We start from the raw sequence: 6497 nt of genomic DNA on the forward strand, positions 1-6497 counted from the left end.
CGACTGCTATTAAGTAACCTGGATGGAATCAGAGATCAGAGAAAAGATGTTCTCTCAAAATTGGCCTAAGGTGAACCAAGGAAAGAGGGAGTTTATCGCAGTTGTCAGATTTAACTTGCCATAGTCAAGGATTGCTAAGTCCTCTGAACAACAAAAGAAAGGAATTCAACTACCAATAATGAAATGTATTTTGAAACTAACTAAAAAGAAATATCCCCGACTCTTCCTTTCAAAGCTAGTGTTAGGGATACTCTGGCTGCATAGACAACTCATGAAAACTGTACTGCATTTAAAGGCCGTCCTTAAACTTCAGTATGTTCCCAACTGCAAAAGTAACATATAGTATCACACACTCCTGTCTCTAAATAGCTTCAAACTCCCCCCCCACCCCCCCACCCCCACTCCACCCCAACAGCCTTCATTGCGGCAGATCCTTTTTCTGCAAATCTTTGCAAGTTGCACCTGTTTCACACATCACCACTGGAAGTAAGCCTGGAGGAGGGAGAAGAGGAGGAATGGAAAGATGCAAACCAATATAAATCAATTTTACACCAAAAAATGTTTCCTAGTTTAGTGTAAAAAGTGAGGTCCAGGGGTGAACGTGACAGTGGGAGAAACGAATGTCTGGCTGACTCTCAAGGCAGAAATCACGACTCATCAAAGCATTCAGAGGGGAGAGAAAGACACTTTGCATTTGTCTTGGGTTCACCTTCAGGGCAAAAAATGCTCTCTGAACTGGGAACTGGGAAACTTGACTGTTTCTCCTGCGTCTGTGACAATTGGTTGTGAGGCCTTGGGCAAAACCTCTAAAAGTCTCTGGGTCTCGGTTTTCTCATCAGTAGGTGATCGGCAAGGTCCTATCTAGCTTTAAAAGTCTATACTTGAGATTCCCAGTTCCTAAAGGGAAGTGGTCCACTGGGGGGAGCTGCAGAACTTCCCTCTCCTCACAAACTCCAGGGCCCCCGGCCCAGATGTGGGGAGATGCTGATGTCCTGGAAGTAGGCGTCGAGAGGGTGCAAAGCCTTCCTCCCTTTAAAAGGGAGCCCGCAACTGCAGGAGTCCAGTCTCTACCGACGCTACTCCCTGCGATTCCAGAAGCACCCTCCACCCCACCCCCTGCCCCGGGTTTAAATGCTCCAGGGATAAGGCCGAGCTGAAGCCTGGGAAGCATAGCAGGGGAGTGAGGAAAACAGAGCAGAGAGGTGGTGGCCTCTTCAGCCAGGAGGAGAGCTGGAGAGATCAGGAGAGTGCTGGGGACCCGCCGGGCTGGGGAGAGGAGCGTGGGGCAGGGGAGGAGGTAGGCAGCCCTTGTCTGTTCCCGACCACCCTAGCTTGGCCCGCGGGGATTCGAGGCCCGCGCCCCTGGGCTCTCTGGCGCGGAGCTAGGGGCGGGTTCGGGGGCGGAGGCGACGGGCACCAGCTGGGGGCACAATGCTGCGATCCCGTCACTCCCCAGCCGTCTCTGCCCCTAACCCTCGGGCCGGTCAGCGAGAGAGCGCCGCAAAACAAAACAAACTCGTGCCGGCTTCCTGTTGTGCAACCCAGTCCTGAGTAAGTCGGGGCCGAAAGGGCAACGCCGCTGGCCCGTCGCTGGGAAGCCCAAGCGGCGGGAACCAGCGCGCTTGCCTAGCCCGGCCCAAGCCCGGATCCGGGGGGAGCTTCGGCTCCGCTTTCGCTGCTCTGGGGAGCGCGCGGTCCCGGAACCCCCACCGAACTAGTGTCCTAACCCTCCAGTCTACTTTCACTTCTTGCCTCCCAAGCACCCCAACAGGTCGAGGGCGCGACCTGCGAAGCCAGAAACGACATTTCCCAAAGTTTCTCCTTCCAGATACCTAATTGAATCACCCATAGGATGACAAATCCGTCAGAGCCAAGTTTTCCAGACACTTGGGTGACTTCCTCATCCCCGAGGTGACTTGTCAGCTCCAGTGAGTAACTTGGAAGTGTCGCTCGGGGCAAGGTGTGTGTCTAGGAGAGAGCCGGCTGCTCACTCACGCTTTCCAGAGAGTGGCCCCGGGCCGACTTCAAAATACACACAGGGTCATTTATAGGGACTGGAGCTGTGCGCAGGACAAAGTCCCCGAGACTGAGACATTTTCCAAACAGTGCTGACATTTTGTCGGGCCCCATAAAAATGTAAACGCGAGGTGACGAACCCGGTGGGGAGTGTGCGCGTCTGAATGTGTCTGAGCATTTTGCGGCGTGGGAGATTATAGTTATAGACCTGGCGGCTGCGGGTCACCGGACCCATTCCCGCGACGAGTTACTGTACCCCAAACCCGAGGACCTCCCAGAGCATTGGGGACGTCGGCTTGGGGGAGACACAAGCGTGGAAAACAGACTTCGTGGAGCTCCAAAACACGTGGAACTGGAAAAGACAACTGCAGCCCAGCCCCGTGTGCGCGCGCGAGACCTCACGTCACCTCATCAATTCCCACTTCTCCAAACTTTCCCTTCAGTGGGGACTCATGGGTGCCGTACCCGAGCATGCCCTTGCGTCCTGTAACTCGCCCTGACTTTGTAGCCCTGTGGCCCTGTAGTTTAAAAGAAAAACAAAAACAAAAACTCTTCCTAATTAGAGAAACTTTAAAACCTTGTTGATTTCCTTTCCGTCTTCTACACTGGGCGCTCTTAGGCAACTGACAAGAACACAGCTTGATTCCTAATTGAAGGTTGCTATCTATCTCAGTAAACAGATCTTTCACAGAATCTGGGGGTGGGGTGCGCATATCCTTAAGCCCGCGCGAACGCCACCGGCTCAGCGTGGAAAACTATTTCTAACCTCTAGTTTGTGTCTCTGAGCGTTAACTCCCCCACATTCTCAAGCGCCGGGTTTCTCCCAGTCTCTCGCCTGCGAGCAAAGTTCCTATGGCATCCACTTACCAGGTAACCGGGATTTCCACAACAAAGCCGGGCGTGCGAGTCCCTTCCCCCGGCCAGCCTGTGCGAGTGACAGCGGGCGGCCAGCACTGGCGAGGAGAAACTTGGGGCTCTAGCCCTTCAGCGCGCTCCACGGGCTCTGCCTCCTTCGGAAATGAAAACTCCCATCCAAGCCGGGGGACGGAGCGCGGAAACCCGGCCCAAGTGCCGTGTGTGCGCGCGCGTGTGCGAGGGCAGCGGCGGCAGGGGGAGGAGGAGACAGGAGGGTGGATGGACCCTAGGCATCAGCTCATTCTCCCCCAACACACACACACACACATACACGCGCAAATAATGTTTTAAAAAGTTGAGTTTCGACTTTGTGCCTCGCCTGTCCTGTTCATCCTCGCCTTGGGCCGGGGGATGCGTCTGGGAGCCGGCCGGGGATGCTGGCTAAGTGCTTTCGGCGGGTTCCGTCCGGGAGCGCTGGTGCGAACCTGGACGGCTGCAGGCGGCTTACGCGGGACGCGGGGAGGGGCGGCAGTGGTAGCCCCCGGCGCTGTGCCCGTGCGCGCCGCGCTCTGGGCTGCCCCGGCGGCGCAGTGTGGACGCGGCTGCAGGGAGAGGGGAAGGGGGAAGGAGGGAGGGAGAGAGGGTGGGAGGGAGGCGGCCCGGCGAGGAGTGTTGGATGTGCGTGCGGCCGCGAGGGCCGGCCTGTAGCCAGCTGCTTCCTGAGTGTGAGCGCCGGAGGGGGAGGGGGAAAGAGTGGAGGCGGGCTCGCTGGTCACCGGGCTGGCCAATTCGAAGGCCGGCCGAGCTAGTGTCTCCCTCTCAACGTGTTCACACACATTCTCCTTCCAGTGCGCCAGGGAGTCGAGGAACTCCAGAACAGGGTAATGTAAGGGAGACACTTCGCCTTCTTGTTGGCCCTTATTTGTTGAACTAGTTTTTTTCTTTAACATGAAAAAGTGTCAGCGTTCTGACAGGATTTGATGTCAAATCGTAAAGAACAAGAGAAAAAAAAAAAGAAAAACCCACTAGTAAAACGGAGAGAGTAAAAACTAAAAAGTGAAAAATGGCAATAAGGTCTTTCTAATATACAGGATTGGAAGCACATAGATACTTTGAAAATGGATAGGTGAAGCACAGAGGATGCCTTTGAAATCTTTTTAAAATAAAGTATAGGCAGAGAAGACAAAGGTGATGGAAGTGTTACAACGATGTAAAATTCTAAAGACACGCTGCTAGGAATGGAGGCACATTCCTCTATATATTGCATCTATATAGTGGCACTTTCTCCTTAAGAATTCAACATCCTCAGCTTCCTACCCCACCTAAGCTGTGACCCAGCCTTTCTGCTTGGCTTGATAGAGCCCTCAAGAAGTTGTCCCTAGAAGACCAGCTCTTGGTGGTTCCCTACATGTATTGATTGCCACAGATGCACTGACTTCCGTCTTGGGAACGGAAGGCATATAATATCCTCCAGTTAGGCCTTTCTGCAGTGACAGTACTTATTATTCACTCTCATGAATGAAATGAATGAGGGTATCTCCGGACATTTAGAATGTTACCAGTCCTTATATTCTATTCTAGGGCGCTCACTCAAATACAAATTAGCATTCAGGTAGTAGATGCTATGATCAAGACAGAAGCCCTCAAGTACACAAATGACTTGCCTCAGAAAACCAAACCAAAAATATTGTTGACAATTTTCATTTAACTGACTTCGGAAAGAGTATTACTAGAGTTGGTCTGTATCCATGATATTGACAACACCCAAAAAGGTCCAGTTTTCACAATACATCTTCCTATGTCTTGTTATAATTCCCTCTTCAAGACTCCCTTTAGGGAAGGCATTTTTTCTCTTTCCTAAAGACAAACTCATCAGAATACTAATGACCAGGATATCTGTCAGCAGAAGTGGAGGGAGGGAAATAATAAGTGCTTAGGATATATCATTCTGTCAGTTTTCCAGTTTCTCCCTGTGTTCTTTATCTCCTTTTAAATGCAAGTATCCAAACCCAAGAAGGCAATAGATGGGTTCAACCACACACAAGAAAAGAAAATTTTCATAAAATCAAGCATGCAGCTACATCACAAAAACAAAGAAACCAAGTGGTGGAAGTTGCCATGACTATTCCATTGTGGCTAGTTATTGCAACATGCCTGACATTCACATAAAAACTCTTCATCATTAACGCCAGCCTTCAGAAGCAGAGCAAAATGGGAACAGTGACCCTTCAATGCATCACAGGAAATTCGCATGATCCAGACTCTCATGCTGTAGAGGCTGCTCCCCAGGAACAAGACAAGCCTGGATGGAGGCTACACAAAACCTTTCCAACACCCCTCAAATATCATTTCAAATACAATGGTTTTGATGCATGAAATGATATCCTAGGGCCTTGCAGAAGTTTCCAAAACTTCCCACTTGATGGGAATAGCTTAGCTGGAAGAGAAAAACATAGTGCTACACCCTACTTTAATCAATGGCTCATGGAAATAAAAAAAACACTGGGGAAGTTATTAGTCATCAACATGGAGATCCCCAAAATTCTCTTCACTTATAAAAGCCCAAGGATGGGAATGTCATTTTTTATTTAGGTGAGATTTTCATGAGCCTCAAAAATACCTAAGACATTACCACTAAATAGGTACAGTGCTTTGGTTGACTTTTTTTTCTTTTGGCCAGGAATGTAGATCTGCAGTGTCCTTACATTCCACAGGATATAGTAAAAATGCAGCACTCGCAATAGAACCCTGGAGTGACTCAGAATGAGATCTGAACCTTTTCTGGACTGAATTGGTCAACAGGGGTGGGGGAAGGGAGAGTAATGAGAGTGGGAAAGGAAATAGTGTAGTTCAGCAATGACACTCTCCCTTCCCCATGAGCTCTCCGTCATGCTTAGGACTCATCTCCTGGCAGCCTTTCAGCCAGATAGCTGGGAATTGCAACCCAGTTGGTATCTTCCCTCTCTGGAGTGGTCAGTTGTATGCATCGCAACCGCTGACTCAGGGCAGCTGAATCAGCAGACAGGGCCTTACCGTCAGGTCAAGTCCAATTCTCATTCATTTGAGAAATATTCAGTGAGTATCTACTTTGTCCCAGGATTTGGGGTAAAGGAATTAACACTTATAGGTACAGTAACATGAGAGGATGTTTCATAAAGCTTTTCGTCCAGTGGCTGGGATACAGCAAAACCTCAAGAAATGGTGGTCCTTTGAATATATGATCTCATATGCTGCTCAAAGCAATCATATGAGATAGCAATCATATGAGATAAATGGTAATCTCCCATTTAGAAGGAAGGAAGCTGAAGCTCAGTAACCAATTAAGGAGAGTGGGAGGCAGAGATTGGTTTGTCAGTCTAGAAGCCCCAAGTTCTTTCAACATTGCTATCCTGCAAAATAACTGCATGTTCTTTGAATGCGTGCAAAGTACACCACAGGTGTATAAAGTGCAAGGCATCTTGTGATTTATGTCAGGTAAGCACAACTGAGTGTGGAAGAGGCAAGAATAATTTCCTACAACAATATGGAGTAGTTTGGCTGTTTGAAGTGGACTTCAAAAAATAGGTAGAGGGGCCGGCCCCGTGGCTGAGTGGTTAAGTTCTTGGACTCTGCTTCAGCGGCCCAGG

General features: G+C 50.0%; 1 protein-coding gene across 2 annotated transcripts in view; it reads right to left on the reverse strand.

Annotated features, from left to right (window-relative positions):
- GLIS3 (GLIS family zinc finger 3) overlaps positions 1 to 3570 on the reverse strand; it is a 444743-nt gene extending 441173 nt beyond the window's left edge. For both annotated transcript variants that reach the window (XM_044756597.2, XM_014827742.3), the window contains exon 1: positions 2884 to 3570. The gene's annotated coding sequence lies outside the window, so the exon portion shown is untranslated. The remainder of the gene's footprint in view (positions 1 to 2883) is intronic.
- Between the last annotated feature and the right edge of the window lie 2927 nt (positions 3571 to 6497).

This window comes from Equus asinus, chromosome 23 (genome assembly GCF_041296235.1).
Source record: "Equus asinus isolate D_3611 breed Donkey chromosome 23, EquAss-T2T_v2, whole genome shotgun sequence".
NCBI classification, from domain to species: domain Eukaryota; kingdom Metazoa; phylum Chordata; class Mammalia; order Perissodactyla; family Equidae; genus Equus; species Equus asinus.